Source organism: Bombus flavifrons, chromosome 3 (genome assembly GCF_040668555.2).
Source record: "Bombus flavifrons isolate JBK064 chromosome 3, iyBomFlav1_principal, whole genome shotgun sequence".
Taxonomy (NCBI): Eukaryota; Metazoa; Arthropoda; class Insecta; order Hymenoptera; family Apidae; genus Bombus; species Bombus flavifrons.
Genome location: NC_138444.1, coordinates 6,121,480 through 6,138,029, shown reverse-complemented (window position 1 = coordinate 6,138,029; position 16,550 = coordinate 6,121,480). Strand labels below are relative to the sequence as shown.

General features: G+C 37.9%; 3 long non-coding RNA genes across 5 annotated transcripts in view; 1 reads left to right on the top strand and 2 right to left on the bottom strand.

Moving 5' to 3' along the window:
• Nucleotides 1-674: 674 nt before the first annotated feature.
• LOC138190198 (uncharacterized) lies at nt 675-1,416 on the bottom strand. The gene is made up of 2 exons (XR_011176226.1): nt 1,362-1,416; nt 675-1,137 (listed from the first exon to the last, which is right to left on the bottom strand). It is a non-coding gene; the product is annotated as an uncharacterized LOC138190198 (long non-coding RNA).
• Nucleotides 1,417-2,245: 829 nt separating this feature from the next.
• On the top strand, nt 2,246-13,439 carry LOC138190199 (uncharacterized). Of its 2 annotated transcripts, none has more exons than XR_011176227.1 (3): nt 2,246-2,429; nt 9,512-11,972; nt 12,924-13,439. It is a non-coding gene; the product is annotated as an uncharacterized LOC138190199 (long non-coding RNA). The 2 variants fall into 2 exon arrangements; XR_011176228.1 differs by having other exon boundaries at nt 2,263-2,429; nt 11,775-11,972.
• Nucleotides 13,440-15,367: 1,928 nt separating this feature from the next.
• The window catches only part of LOC138190200 (uncharacterized), a 117,365-nt gene continuing 116,182 nt past the window's right edge, over nt 15,368-16,550 (bottom strand). For both annotated transcript variants that reach the window (XR_011176230.1, XR_011176231.1), the window contains one exon: nt 15,368-15,951. This is a non-coding gene — a long non-coding RNA (uncharacterized LOC138190200). The remainder of the gene's footprint in view (nt 15,952-16,550) is intronic.

Sequence of the window (16,550 nt, the reverse complement as noted above, 5' to 3'; positions counted from 1 at the left end):
TATGCACGCACGATGACAATTTTATAAGGTGGGAACAGATTGTTAGGAGAACCGAGAGATGAATCGGTCAGCGACCGTGAAAACTCATATTTACCTTCCGTTTTTGTTGCACGCTGAAGGAGACGTTGATCCTGAATGTTAACTGTACCCGAACTTTTATGTCTAAATCGCATACTTTCATTTTAAAAAATACGAACGTGTTTAATGCTTTGACAAGATATAGCAAATAGTTGATATGAATGTATCACTCGATATCATTTATATCGATAACAATTATTCTTCAAACTTAGACTTTTTACATATATTTTATTAAATAGAGTTCTAATGATTATTTAGAAATCATAAAAATTATAACAATTTAAAAGAATGTAAGTAATTTGTTGATTTAATTTATTTAAACATTAAAAGCAAAGTAGCAGATAAATAGTAAAAAAATAAAATTTTTGGAAAAATTATTTTACAAAATCCCCGAAAAAACTATTGTTGTCGGAAGAAGAACAAGATCGCACAAAATATTAATTATTTTAAAGGATCCAATATTTTTCCAGTCAAAGTACCAATAATCCTTAAATTAAACACTTTTAAAAGCTAACGATATCAGGTATCTTCATATTCATTTATGAGCTTCGCCAAAAGGTCCCACAAGGTGTATGAAAGAAATAGAACAACAAACATTTTTATTATGCGTAAATATAATTGCAACCAAAACTAATACATAGTTGCATATAAAGTAAATGTTCTACTATAATACATTATAATCGATTATTTAACTCGTAGCTATTATAGCTCCAGTTATCAGAAGAGGAAGGGATGCGCTCAAGATACTCATGCCAATTTTCACACCTTCCTGAAGAACAAAAACTCCGAGCCGGATTGGGTTTAATGATGCTATCTCGGCGAATATGTGTACAATTTTACCGATCAATTCGGCTATGGCTACGACAGGCTTAGTAGCATGGACCGCCAGCCTTATACTGTTCGCAACGGCGTCGACAAAACTGCCTCCGTTGTTCAAACGGCGTGCAACCAACTCTTTAGCTTTGTCGACGTTCGGTCGAAGTCCTGGGACCGGGGAGATAATTGGAATCGTTGGTAACACGATCTCGAGTTTCTTCACCACCGTCTTGTTTTCAGTTTCTGTAGAGAAGATGTTTTATCGGTATATTTGACGTAAGCCGACCACCAACACGACATTAGTGTCACGTGTGATTCTTCTACTGGGTTGTTCAGAAAGTACGTAACATTTACATTAATAACCGTTTGCGCCAGAAATTGCAAGAAAATTAAAAAAAAAGAAAAAAAGAATTCGATTTTTTGAAGACCTACGATATCTTGGAGAATAATAGTCTTTGCGAGGTTACCTTCCGCTTTGGTGGGCGGTTTTTGTGGTTTTCGGTCGTCCTTATCCTGTACAGGTTTTACCACTGGTTTTTCCACCGGTTTTTCCACCGGTTTTTCCACCGGTTTTTCCACAGGTTTTTCCACCGGTTCTTCCTTCGACTGCACAAATAAAAAACAAACATATTAGTCCTTTTTTGACGTAAAAAGAACAGAATGCAACATTTATTTTATGACAAAATGTTGGATACTATTATTGGTATTTTATGTTTATTACGAAGACATTTAATAAATACAATTATTTTGTCCACAAACACAATTTGTTTAATAAATACAAAAGTTATAGATGTAGAAGCTTAGGTATACGATTTTGTACGCATTTTCATACCTCGGATGAAGCGGATGAGACGGATGAATCGGAGGAGTCAGATGATTCAGATGAGTCGGATGACTCGGATAAGCTGGTTGACTCGGATGAGTCGGCAAAACTCATCTGGATGACGGTGCCAAAAATACAGGCGATGAGCAGGAGGTACAAAACTTTCGGAACCATGTTTGCTTCGTGTTATTAATTGCGTGCAATCAACTGATCCACTAAAAAAACTGCCACATATTTATACGAAACTAATGAATAGCGGTCTACTAATTAACAAATGCTAATGAGGTACACCTGTGTTTTAGAAATACGACGTAACGATGGCATTTGTATAGAAGTAATTTCCTGTATTTTTTATCCCTCGAATATCGTAATGTATTATTATGTCAAGAATGCCTAACTATCGATGCACTTGTAATGCATCATATCTTTTTAAAAAATAATAGCGTCTCTCACGAGATACGTCAACCGTCAAACAAATGCCAGAACTTCGTCATACATGTGGCGTGCATAATTGCGTTCTATTAAGACAATTATCTGCATCGTAACTTCCAATCGATAGAATGTTTGTTTTAGATATTTACATACAGGTATACGTTTCATATTAATACACTTGAGATAATATTATGAACGGTATTTTTACTAGTTGCAAATTACAAGTTACTAGTGCTAGCAATTTTTTTACACGAAAGTAAGAAGGTTAGAAATAAAACACGTAAGATAAATAATTATTTGATGTATTAGATTGTCCGAAAAGTGTCTTTCTTTTATAGATATGTCTTTTACAACGACGCATCTTTATACAAATATGAAACCTAATCTGTCGAACGTTGTCTTTATTTTGATAAGACAAAATGGATCATACGTAATTCGATAAAAAAATATAAAACGGAAAATGTTGTGCATCCATTATTTCCTTATAAAACGAAAGAAACTTTTTGGGCGACCTAATAATATCTCTTAATTTATTACTCTAACGCTATAACTCTTTCAACCATTTGCAATCATTTACGCATATAAAAAAATTCGTCCAATTTTACGTCCAATTTCATCAAATAGAACTTGTAACACACTAAAATTAGAGAATTTATTTAAGAAACAGAAATACAATTTTCCGAAAGAGCTTTTTGCTTCAAGCTCGAACTATCTGCTCGTATTAAGTTTCGGGCGCATCCTTACTGCCAAAAACGCACCGTTTATTCCAATATAATATACGAAATATCACGAACAAAATGCGACATCAAATATAAATTCTTTTTCAACACTTGCAAAGAGATGTTCAAGTACGAAGATTGACGCAATGGCGGGATCTTTGAGGGGAATTTCCGTGAATTTTCGCAAGGAAACGAGCACGCGGCATCCCGTCTCGAAAGTTTTCCTTTCAGATCTCCACCGATTCGTAAACGAAGACTTCGACTTCAACGTTTCGCGTTCGCATCGTTCGTAAACAAAGTCTGTGCAGTGCGTGGGTCGTCGTGCCTAGAAGAATTTCGCGAATGTTCGCAATATTTCGCGTCCGATTCACCGATAAAGATTGAAGTCTCCAGCGATTCTATTGCGGTCGCCTATATGTTTCGCGGAATTTCCAGCGGAATGAAATGCCGCTTCGTTCAACTATCGGCCGAACTCTCAACTATTCCTCAGATCTTCAACTAAAGCTAAAAGAGATCCCGGTCAGAGATGAAAGGAACCTAGCAAGGACAAAGAAAGAAGGTCCTGCTTCTGCCGACTTAGTCCTTGGAATTCAGCCAATTCGTATAAGAGCTCTGTCCGCTTTTCCCGTCAGCGAACTATTTATCTGAGAGAGTACAGACTCTGCTGTTCTGTCTTTAGGATCGATCATTCGAAGACAGTTTATTTTTTTAATTCTATTAGAATGTCCCAATCGTAAAAATAGTCTGATGAGCGTTAAGTTTGGAATCTATTTTCAATTTTTACGGGGAAGCAATATTTAGAATATTTCACATTTGCAATGTTCAATTTAAGAAATCATAAAATTTAACCACTAATAGATCAAATTTAAGATGTTATTTGGAAATCGAATAATTTTTTATGATCATTTTTCGTATTATCTACGTAGCTTGTTATAATGAAAATTTCAATTGCTCGCAAACTATTCGAATTGTGTACATTTATTTTCGAATGCGTATTCCTGACTGCCATTTCTATCGATACATCATTTTTGACAAGAAATACGATGTAGACGTAAAAAGAGGGACTAAAGCTGCACGAGTTGCAAGAAACGAATGAATCCACCCTTTTGTACGTGCATCCCTTGCATGAAATACAATGAGCAGCAGTTTTAACAGCTGCGTCACTTGTAGCGTACACATTTATTACTATCGCGCGTGATTAATTGCTATTTTGTTCTTTCATCGTGTGTTTTGTATTCTTGTGCGGACTTTTTAAAAAACTAGAAATCATAAATATAATATTTTGTATAGCGGAGAGTCGTGCGGCAATGACCGGCACACAGTTCCAACCAAAATTAGTTCTGTCTCTTTTCACCAGATGCTAGTACACTTTTATTTGTTATAAACAAATGAAAATAATAATTCTGTGTAACATATTTCGGAGTCATATTGTTTATGCCATTGTTTTCGCTCTTCTGACAGGTTATTTAACGTTGATATTTCGAGTGTAAAAAGTTATCTTCTAGAGTTGATATTTTCTTTCTCAGTTAAGTAAATGATCTTTTTCTGTTATGTCTACTATAACTAGATCACTAATTGTCAGCCCCAGTGTTGCGATTTTTTTTGTATATTATATACATTATAATCTAAACGTTTCCATGTGTTTGTTGTCTCCTACCGATCATTCAGCCATCGACCAGTACAGATTACACTTTTTTATCTGTTAATTTAATTTGTTGGCAATTGAAATTAAATTAGAAGATGTTTATTTACTCTTTTTTTTTTTACCTTTTGTCTAAAACAGAGGGAAAGAAAATTGACAGACGAGAACAATGTTGAATGTGGCTTTGAAGCTACTCCCCGAAAATAAAATGAGCCAAAGACAGGCTGCTGAGGCTTTCAATGTTCCAAAAACGACGAATGTAAAAGCTGGGCACACGTCGAATACACTAAGACTAAGAAAACATTAATTATTGTACTTGTGATGTATATTAGAATAAAATTTGAATAATAATGTATATTTTAATTTTTAAATGTCTCTTTTCTAACATTATTTATCATTTAAACCGAAAAATCTACTAATTACATAACTGATCGGTACTAGTCGACAATTTTTCGTTCCCTATAAATTAGAACATTTCTGCTCTTGCAAATTATCAATTCTTATTATTGAATATCATAAAATTAATTTCCCTGCTTTCATTAAGTTTCATTTATACTACGAACTCATTTTCTAAATGTCGATTTTTGCCGACTCTAGTCCAAGATATAACAAAAAATCTCAGAGCGATCGGTACTACACAACTACAACATTTGAAGTCCTAATTTATTTACATATTTTATTGATCTCCCGTAACTATTTATTACGACGAATATTATCAAACAGAGATCAAGAGAGACTTCCAATTTTTATAACACAGATATTAAAAGTATCTTAAAAATTATCTCAAATATAAATTTTACTCTTAAACATTCCAATTAATCTTAAATTTTCCAATAAACTTCAACATTTCCACTCACAAATTTTATCATCTTTCGTGATAAAAGAACTTATCCCCAAACCTAAGATGAAACATTCTTGCCCCACGTGTTGCCTTCCAAAATTACAGTATCCGCGACGAAACTGTCAGAAGCAGGCACGCTAGTACCCTCGTAGAAGCGAATAATACACGAAGAACAAGCGCCCAGGGACGCATAATCGGCGAGGAGGCTGGGGAACAGCGAAGAAAGGGAGAAAACATATCTGAATCGTGAGGAGCCTCGGGGATGATGCACGCGCTCGTTCGTTTACTTCTCACCGTTTTCATCCCTCTGACGACAATCGATGTGCTCGTCCTGTTCGGTATTTAATACGTTCTCGTCTGTCATCGACGGATTTGATAACGCAACCCCGCCGCCTTACCGAGTGGATCGGAGTATAAAAAGAGAACGAAAAAGAGAGATGAGCGGCAAGAAAAGGGTTCGCGCTAGTAAGGGCGCCCTTTGATTTATGTAGTCGTGTCGGTGAAACGACGGCAAACATCAATCACCCAAACGTGGAAGCATCGGGCCATCGAGCAGGCATGTGCGATTCACGCGTACCAAATCGACAGCTCGGATGAATGCGCGAAAAAAAAAAAGAGAATACTGTCTTGATAACCCGATGTTACCCCTCGGCTGTTTCTATCTGTATCTCCTATACAGATTTCACAAGATGGAAGCTCGATGATACCGTTCATTTGCTGCAAAAACGACGTAACGAAAAATTTGCAGTTTTTGAGTTATTACTACGGGAAAAGACGCTTCTTATATAAATGTTGATGGCGAAGTGAATTTTGTATCGAGAGTGTGATAATTCGACTGTGAATTTTTAAGCATTTATACATTTATGCGAAATTTAAAGTGGCAAAAATACGCAGAATGCGTATAATATACAAAATTATATCAAATATCCAAAGTACAGTATTCGTTATAATTTTTGACACATAAAAGGAACCTCCATCTAAATTTGAATTCTTGGGACCGTAAGAGTTTAAATTTGCATGAAAATTCGTGGTTTAGTCATAATTCAGAATAAACGTAGCGTCCACAGAGCTTGTGTTTTTTTCGATCAAACGATAGATGCCCAGACACACAATAAGGTTAGCAATGATTGTGGCGTTGACGCACGTGCGTGATTGGCAGAAATTCATTTCGCGCGATTTACATGCCACGGAAATTGCGTGTCTGCGCTGCGTATATCCCGAGACCCTTTGTTTAGATGGCAGCGTTTGTCATCCTGGCCCGGCGTAGGTGAGCTGTCTTCGAGACATAAGACAGCAATGGCTGCCACTACCCTTCCACCATGTGGAATATTGGGCACAGATGCAAAGTGTCGAGATTGCTGGCGGTTCTACTACCGTACAAGATGATCTAACGTACACGGGAGGGACCCATTATCTTCTCCAAACGCGTCCATAAAGCTCACCGCTTCTTCGCATAATGTTCTACGTCTTTGGGACGTTGTAAAGGTTATCAGAATTAACGTGTGTTTTCACACAGAGAGATTTTGTTTTAACCGATTTAGCGCCACGCAGCGCGATCGTGCTGTTCGTGTACTGTGGTGAACTGTGTCGCGATGTTTGGTCACGATTGTCAATTCGCAACGCGCTCGGTTCCGAATGTAGCTCGTCACGAGTCATATCAGAGTGTCCTCTCGTAATTACTTTTCTTTTTTCAAATAATCTTAAACCGCCTGCATAAACGAAAAAAAAGAGCAGCGCAATCACCTCGATCGGCATTTCTCGCAAATAAATGAAAGAAGCGCTATCATGCTGCATGGTACAATCATACACGAATTTTTAAAAACCCCTGGCATTAAAACAGTTAACACTTTACCGACCGCTAGAGATTCAACAGTATACGTACGTCTGATATCTCAGGCGCAGATTCTCCCTGGCGCCGGCTCCGTTTCGGTTTAGACTCTCCAATACCATTCTTTTCGTTCATCGCGAATGGTAAGTTTTTCAAATTGGTATAAAACTGTGGGAGCTTACAAAGTGACGCAACTGACGCAACTGTGCAAGGTACCTTAGTACTAAATAACAAATTACTGCTCAACTAATGAAAAAGATTGTCGGCGACAAAAAGCCGATTAACAGGCTATTGGTCGGTAAAGTGTTAACACCTTACCTTAAGGTACAGATTTTTCAATATCTTTGGTGTAATTTGTTGTTAGGTTGAATCTATGTTACAAAATTATAAATGTGTGTCGCATATATTACAAAATTATTTTTTATTCGTGAAGACAAGTTTCATTTACAGTTTTATATTCAGACAAACAAATGGTTATCTGCCAAGCTTTTCTTGAATTTGAGATTCAGATAATGGAACTTATTGCAAGAAGAATTTATTGAACAATAATGTTACTTTCATAAAACTTTCTTAGAGTTTTAGAAAAAGACCACCGTTTAAAAAGATTCACTCGATTAAAAACGCATCGTTTTGCGGTAAAAATCGAATTAGCTTCCAAAGTTTTAGGCGAAATAGCGAGTCTGATGTCTGGCTGACGTGAAATTGTAAGATTATTCGTTTTGACAGAACTGATTCCGTAATCAAGTGGTACAGGAGGGTTGAAACGGTTTCTGTTCCCCTGGCTGATGTCGCACTAGCCACGCGATGCAGGCCGCATGCATCGGCGCTGCAATGTTTGCCGATCAAACAGACTTTATAACGAGATGAACGCGTGCAGTTTGTTGACGGAAAATATTGAACGATCGTAAGGCCTGACATTGTGCTCGACAAAGGCCGGCTGGTATATTTTCCATTCATTGAGGGAAACGATTCTTTGAATGCTAGAAATACCCCAGATTTTTCAGTTCTACATTAACTCTAATATTACTTCATGTCACAGATTCTGTTCTTTAACCTTAACACGAATGGGAGAGTCCTAAATATTATATAATTATATATATATATAATCTATATAAATATAATAATATATAAAATTATAAAATAATAATAAGATCGAAATCAAGTCCTTTTTAATTAACATATATGTGTATATAAAAATAAAGATATATATATATATATATATGTCGGGTTTACATTATGATTTATCGTTATGCGATAGGGAAGACATTGACTAGTGCAAATACGATTATTACAGGATTGGACAAGTAACCGTGGTAATTAGACACTCGAGAAACTAATGACAATGATCCTAGGTTCAATAACGAATCCGCGGTCAACGGGATGATAGATGTACGTGCTCACGAAATCTAAGTCGGGCGCGTAATAATCACTGGTCGTAAGGGGTTACTCTTTCCGTCGATGAGATCGCAAGGAAGAATGAGTTTCCGTCCCGATGATGCCACAGAGGAAAAGTATTGGGGTGTGTCTAAGGACACGAGGTCATCGGATTCGTCGAGGATAGCCTTCGTTTAGAAGGTGAGGGAAATTGGCGTTGCTGCTAATTGGTTAATCTTCATATCGGTGGTTAGAAAGGATGCTAGCCGCCCTCGAGGGAAAGTTACTGGTGGAAGACGCCGTCCGTTGGACAATAGCTCTCCTCTATCTTCTCGTAGTTGGGACAAAGACTGTTTGTCTGTTTGAAGGACTTTAGTTAGCTAAATCTTAAGATTTATAACGGGCCCTCAGGCCAGCTGAACATGTACTGCGGAGATGCATCGACATCTGGCAATCATCTTACTCGAAAAATAGGGTCTGCATATGGCGAGCTACGGGACAGAGACCGTTGGAAAGTTTACTGTCGAGTGTTGCAACTATTTCCTTTTTAAGGAGAGCTATAGAGTTACTCCATGCCTTTGTTAGACAAAGCGTTCATCCCGTGACCGCGGCTACGTTCGGCGACTGATCGTCGCCTTGAGCCCAAGCTCATTGTCACAAATCTCGCACAACTGCAATTGGGCAGAATGACGGTAAATTGTTTAATTACAATTGCAAACCTTAATTACAATCTTTTATGGGTTTTCCGAAGTTTCAGGGGGGAGGCCCCGGTGTCCTCTCATCTCCGACATATATATAAAGATATATATACACATATATGTTAATTAAAATGGACTTGATTTCGATCTTGTTTCTCTGTAGTTAAACTTTATTGAATAGTTTCTGTGCTCGAAACTGTTTCAAATCAAATTGAACAAGTGTTTTTCGTATTACATAAGCAAAATTCTTTTCTTCGCAGTTTAGTATAGGTTGTCTATTAAAAGATTGTCAGGTGTCGAACAGTGAATGGCAAGACATTATTACGCAATCAATTACAATCTATAGAACTGCTGTAATACGGAGCAATTGGGTTTCACGATGCGGTCAGACGCAATTACCACCGATCTCCTGCGTTTGCAGCGTAGGATATTCAATTCTCCAGGAGAGTTTCGCTAGAAGCACAATGGGGCTGCGTAAGAACTTGTTAGAACGTATAGACGATATCGTAGGCCATGCTTGTTCCGAAGGCTCTCCAGTTACATACATGACAATGGAAGAACGAGTGGCGATCAATTTTTTCGTATATACGAAATCGTAAGAACCTTCTTGGTGGATACTTTCGTATCTTCTACCAAAAGGAAATTGGCTGGTCGGCGCCATCTGACCATTAGGTTGACATATCTCTGAATTGGTGTCAGAAGCATCTGAGACCGTTTGGATAGGTTCGTTTAATCCTAGAGGATTAGAGAACGTATAAAATGTATAAAATACAGGAAATTCGCAGAAAATAATTTTCTGTCCATTTTACATTAGGAGCCAACGGCCAGGCACGTGAATAATTTAAATTCTCAGAGATTTCGAAACACTCTCACTGTTACACGTACAATAACGGGCAAACGTTTTCGAACGAACGCTATTTGCTGGAATCTTTCAATAATTAAGTAAGATAATAACACTATAACGTGCAAATTAATTCACTTGCTCATCGATAAAAGCGAAATTACTCTCCCACCAATCCAAACTTCAAATAACCCAAGAATTAGTCTTTTTAATTCCACCATTCTAAAAACAGTTATCATTAGAAGGATAAAAAAATCCTAATAAAATTCACGATATACCGCAGATTCAATTCTCATAAATTATTAATTCTCCAGAAGAAGCAATACCAATAAGTCAAAAAAAGAAAAAAAAGAAAAAAGGAAGAAATTCTCGATAAGATCGCTGGAGTTAGAAATGCAAATTAATGGGAACGGAGTGATCCATTTAGCGAAGGGGGCCATCCTCTAACCGAGACCAAACAGTGGCCTCGTAATGAGATAGCTTGAGCCACAATACACCCTTCATCCGAGCGGAAGAGAAACAAGAGAATAGCATTACCGGGGAAACGTACAAGCGATCTCGACCAATCAATCGTTACCGAACGTTGTATCGCTATCATCGTCAAAAGCGGCAACAACCGTAACCACGATCGTGTCGATTACCCGCCTACGGACTATAGACGAAAGCCTAAAGTCCAATTAGGCGAAGGAGCTTATCGGTTTGTAATCCAACGCTCCGAAAAAATCCCAAACCTCTCGATTCAAACTATACTCTCTATCTAAAGGTAGGATTTCCTATAAGCGGCGGACACTCGCGTCTGAACATACGCATTCACTGCTTTCAACTGCAACTAGACACAACGTTTATACCCAGGTTAAATTTTCAGTGTTCTGAATAACTGAATCTTTTATGTCCTGAAGCACAACCGAAAGAAAAATCCTCTTGCTGAATCGATCAGATTATTCTCTTGGTATATCGATCAAATTATTCTCTCGGTATATCATCGATCTTATCTGAGAAATACAGATTGAAACCAGCCGAAGAGCAGCGTTTACGCGCGCTTGTACACATTGTATAGTCCTCGTGAATTTCCACGAAGCTCGATCAAGTGAACGATCTATGGTCCACCTCGGAGGATTCAGACGTGTGATCCTTGATGAAGAGGTCATTGAGGCTGAGACTCGAATCACCACGAGAAAATCGACCGCTCGAGTCGCTAGTGCTCTGTTAGATAGCTTACGAGGCAGTTACCAGGCCGTTACCATGTCGATGGTGCCACTTGTCTCGAGAGGCTGCAACCTGCTTCAACCCTGCACGAAGGACACCGTAGCGTTCGTGCCTGCTTCATCAATCGCTCGAGTGACTTTGACATGGCTGTGGTGGCCGCTAATAATTGACTTTGAACAACAGATCATGTGTGTTCCTTTAACATATCTGATTCAGATTTGTTTCGTATATTTGGAATCTTTCGTAGAATGATTTATTAAGTAATAATAATCAGCAATGATGTATAGGTTGAGAATTATAGACTATAGGGTTTTCTATTAAAATTTATTAATTTCTATGTTTGCAATAAAATAGAATTATATTTAAACAGAATTCTTGAAAGTGAAGGAAAGCTTGTTACATTGATAGACGATTGTGCCGTATATCTTACATTGAGATGCAAGAAAGTAATCGAAGGTTTATATACGAAAGAACAGGGAGCAAAGGGTGTGTAAGTGGAGACGACTGCTGCACTTCGTAGATAAAACAGAGTAGGGTCTGGAGCAAGCTAGATGCAGTGGTTCGACCAACCTGGAGGTCCAAGACCTGGAGAGCTCCTTAAATCACATGTAATCGTTTCCGACCACTCGCTGTCCAGACCCGTAGGATCAGACAGCACCAGTTTAGACCAACGTGTAAGTAACCTCGTCCAACCTTTTTGGTCCCTTTCTTTTATCGTTTCCCTGAAATCGTTCACACCTTGTTCTCGTTCCCAGTAAGTTGTATTTTCGATTAATTTACTTTCGATCTAACGAATTTCTGATCCGAATGAAAGCTTTCTGATCTTTTTCTTTAATCCTAATTTTATATAATAACGTCGTGATTGTAAGATAAATTGTAATTTTACTTAATATAATAATTAGTAATTAACACTTTACCGACCGCTAGCGGTTCAACAGCATACGCACGTCCGACCGGCATCTCAGGCGCAGATTCTCTCTGGCGCCGGCTCTGTTTCGATTTAGACACTCTAATACCATTTTTTTCGTTTATCGCGAACGGTAAGTTTTTCAAATTGGTATAAAACTGTGGGAGCTAACAAAGCAACGCAACTGATGCAATTGAGCAAGGTACCTTAGTACTAAATAGCAAATTACTGCTCAAATAATGAGAAAGATTGTTGGCGACAAAAAGCCGATTAATAGGCTATCGGTCGGTAAGAATCGGAGACGAAAAACCGATTAATCGGCTATTGGTCGGTAAAGTGTTAATAATGAATAACTTTTTATTAATTTAATATTAATTCAAATTTCTCCTATCATCATATAATTTTCTACTCTCAGAATCTGCGCTACTGCGCTAACAATTTGTGCCTTTGTTTGTTTACTTTTGAAAAATTCTGACTTAACTATTTAAGATAATGTCTAGGTAAATTCTAAATAAATTTTGAGTAAATTTCAAGGTTAATTAAAAAAGAAAAATGCTTGTAACATCTGTACTTTCCAACTTATGTGGTGGATCAATATAACCTTCCAACGACATATTTCATTACTTGTTATTAAATTATATATAATATGATTAATTTCATCGGGTAACAGGTTGTTTTCTTAATCTTTCTTGTTTTCTTTTTCTTTTTTTTTTTTTAGACCAATATGACATGGTGTATCGAATGTTTCACGAAAGCCACAGACAACACGCAGCAGGTTTCGTGGAAGCGCGACGCGTCAGGTTCACGATCGATGTCATTTGCCTAGGAAATTACGGTCTTCTGTCACACTGACTAATCTACTTCGTTACACACGACAACGTAACTCTGTCACTGGTACCGCAACTCGCTCCGCTTTTCGCTTCTCTACGCTCAGCGACCAACTTCGTTTAACTCATTTCCCAGCCACCGGTTCTTCGCGACGATCGTCTACCAACGTATCCTATCGAAACCACGTTCTTTTATACTCTACTTCCCCTTTTCTTACTTCTGTAAACTGTGTTTAGTAACTCGAATCGAGTGAGATTGAAATGAGAATGTAAAATCACTTGATTGGTAATGTTTATTAGATTTTATCTAACTCTGGTAAATATTAGACGATATATACAATAAGAATTATTATATTTAGAAAATTATAATAGTCACTATAATAAAGAAAACAAAAAATGGTATTTTAATAGAAAGAAATTCATATTATACAGAACTTTAAATAGATTAAACCACTGACAGATACGTATAATCGTAGAAATATTGATTTTCGTAGCTACATATAATATGGAATCTTTTTCCCTAGATTGAATCGAAAGAGTGACAATCTACGTACACCGTCGCGAATGAGATTTATTTCTGGCAAGAACATAAGCGAGTTAGAAGGGCGTCTCGGTCTGTTGATCATAGCTGATTCAGCTTTACACCCTTGTGATCCCAAACAGCACTTTATCATGCGTAATAGATCATAGGGTGCAAAGATATACACGAATCTTTCGTCATTAAAAATACACGCAATACGAACAATAAAACTCAAAAATTACTTTTTAACACTTTTAAAACCCGCGTGACTTTTGAAATGAAATACTCACCTAGTTGTTTAGTTTTTTCTGGTTTTCGAATTTCGTTTTCATTATTAATTCTATACGTGGGTAAGTTAGATTTCTGTTCTACGATGTATAGAAGATAAGAGATAATTTATCAATCATTTAGAAGCTATTCTGTTTGATGTTTCAATTTGATCAGTTTCCTTGTACGACATTCAAATAAGAAAATTAACAAAAATGTATTTGTCATTGTCATCGTCACAAATGCACAATTATTCCATAACTCATTGTCTAATCATAATTAATGATCAAACGATAAAACATTTGAAACGCAGCAATTATCCAATTACTTGAAGCACGGTACAATAGACAGGCTTGGCCATTGTGTGGAAATGACTTGTTGCAATTGCACGTTACGTGAATAGATGGTTGTAAAAACTGGAAATACGTTGTTCAATTAAACCCGGCGCAAGAATTCTGGAATCAATGACGGCTTATCAAAACATTCATCCCAATGATTTGGCCTTTTAACATTACATCAGCGTAATGGATTCGTCCGCAATCCCATCACGGTAGAGATATCAGGGCTCTGTAGCTTAAAATAAGCAGAAAGTTGGATCGGGCCAGACACAGAAGTATTGTAATTATGCTAATAGCTTCGGCGCTTCGAGCCCTTCTCTGATGTGGTCTAGTGCCGGACGAGTTCGGATTAGCTGATCAAACCAACTTTTCCTTCTACTTATTAATATTACCTTGATCTTCCGTTCCTTTTTTCCTCTCCTTTCTCTTTTCTTTTCTCTTCGCAGTTCTCTTCGCCAAAGCCTCTCCTCTCTGTCTTAGGCTTCTCTTTTTCGTTACGTCAAAGTACAGTTTCAGAGAATCTACCAAAGGAAAAGTCTCGAAGATTTCTTCGTTACTTATGCCTATGCTTGCATAACCATCGCGGGGAAATGTGAAACAGCACGGTGCTTGACCAAATAGAAATTAGAAGGGCGAAGTATATAGGAGAAATTGAGTATTAATTTGTAACAAAATAACAATTTTAGACTGGGCTTGCTTCTCAAATCTCGAGACGTTTTCTTGGAATGAACTACGGCTAAAAAAAGTAATTTGTAATCTGCCATTTTAACGGGTTTGTTAGTTTCAAAGTTAACCATTCGTTAGGTGCAAAATAGGTTTCTTTTAATTCTATACCCTATAACAGTGGTGGTCAAACCGAGTAATATTGTGTACAATACACATATAATATACCATTATAACAGCTATATATTAGAAATATTCAATGTATTGTGTATTGGTAAAATATAAGAAGACTATGTGTATAGTGTATACGTATTAAGATGGGTAGAATTGAGTTACACTAAGCCTATGAATGCTTCTGACCAATTAGGTTACACGAATTAAAAGAAAAATCGTGATTTTTGGATTGTGTCATTGTTACGACAAATGAACGATACAATAACATATATATTCGCGCGCATAAATCCCCTTAGTCAATCCTGTTCCAGATCAGTTGGCTCTTGTCTGACCTCTACCTTTCTCCTGACATTATATGGCTACACCGGTTGAACTTTCCAAGCAAAATATCGTTGCAAAGTCTCGTGCAGAGATTGGGAAGGATATTATCTAAAGCCAGTCTGCGACCCGTCTATCGAGCTCGTTGCTCCATCGAATCCTACGGATCTCTTGGCTCCAAAAGAGGGGGAAAGAGCTGGTCGAGCGGGGGATGGGTGATCGGTGCAGAGGAAAGAAGTCGGCTTCCAAAGGAATATTTATCGAGTGGATATTGAAATTGATGGTCGCTACCTCAGACATGCTAATCCGACGAGCGAGCGGATTTCTGATAACGCCCGACGACGGCCGAAGAAATAACAGAAGGGTAATTCAAATCGAAGAAGCGCTGCCGGCGAGATTACTTATGAGGTTTACTTACGTGCCGCCACGTTTCGTTTTCCGTCTCTTTCTTCCTGCTGTGTGTGCCTTTCGATGGATGGGTCCGCGTTTGTCGGTCGTTCTTTGCCAGGGTGAAGTCATTTTGTCAAAATCGCGAGGGCAAACCTACCACCCACCAGCCCGAGGCAACAGGTACACTCTCTATTTCTTGTTCTTCGACTTCCATCGTCAGAAATGCAGACTTGGCTTCGGTATGGATAACTGAAAAACGCTTACAATATTCGAGTGTGAATTTTGAACGTAGAGTTTAAAGTTTCGACAGCTATTTGCTATTTTATTAGATAAATGATTCGATGAGTGCGGTTCTGTAGACATTTAGGATCTTCAGGAAAAGTGGAGTTTTACAAATTTCTACTGGCAAATTTTACAATTAATTGTCCAGTCTACAAACCAACTCACTCTACGAATGTTTTTCAATACTTTGAAACGTCACTCAACGCTTTCCAATGCTGTCAAACTTTTCACAGAATCGTGTGCTGTCAATAATTCGCGGCGCGTAACTTTCAAAAAATCGGACCGATAGCACATAAAACGGCTAACGATAAGTTAAAAAATCGCGGTTCCGGTTTTCCAGCGATAATCATAGCCGCAGCATGTGCGACGCTCGCACCAGCAACGCCAACCGCGGCGCCAGCAGCGACAGCAGTCACGTATGTACCCGTGGAACGCGGCTCGGTTACATCGTTAAAAGTACACAACGGCCGTTTATTCGCGAGCAGATTGTGCATCGTCGTCGTAAATACCTCCGGGCGATTTTATCAGAGGGAGAGAGGAGCATCGTTGCAAATGGGCAGAAGAGA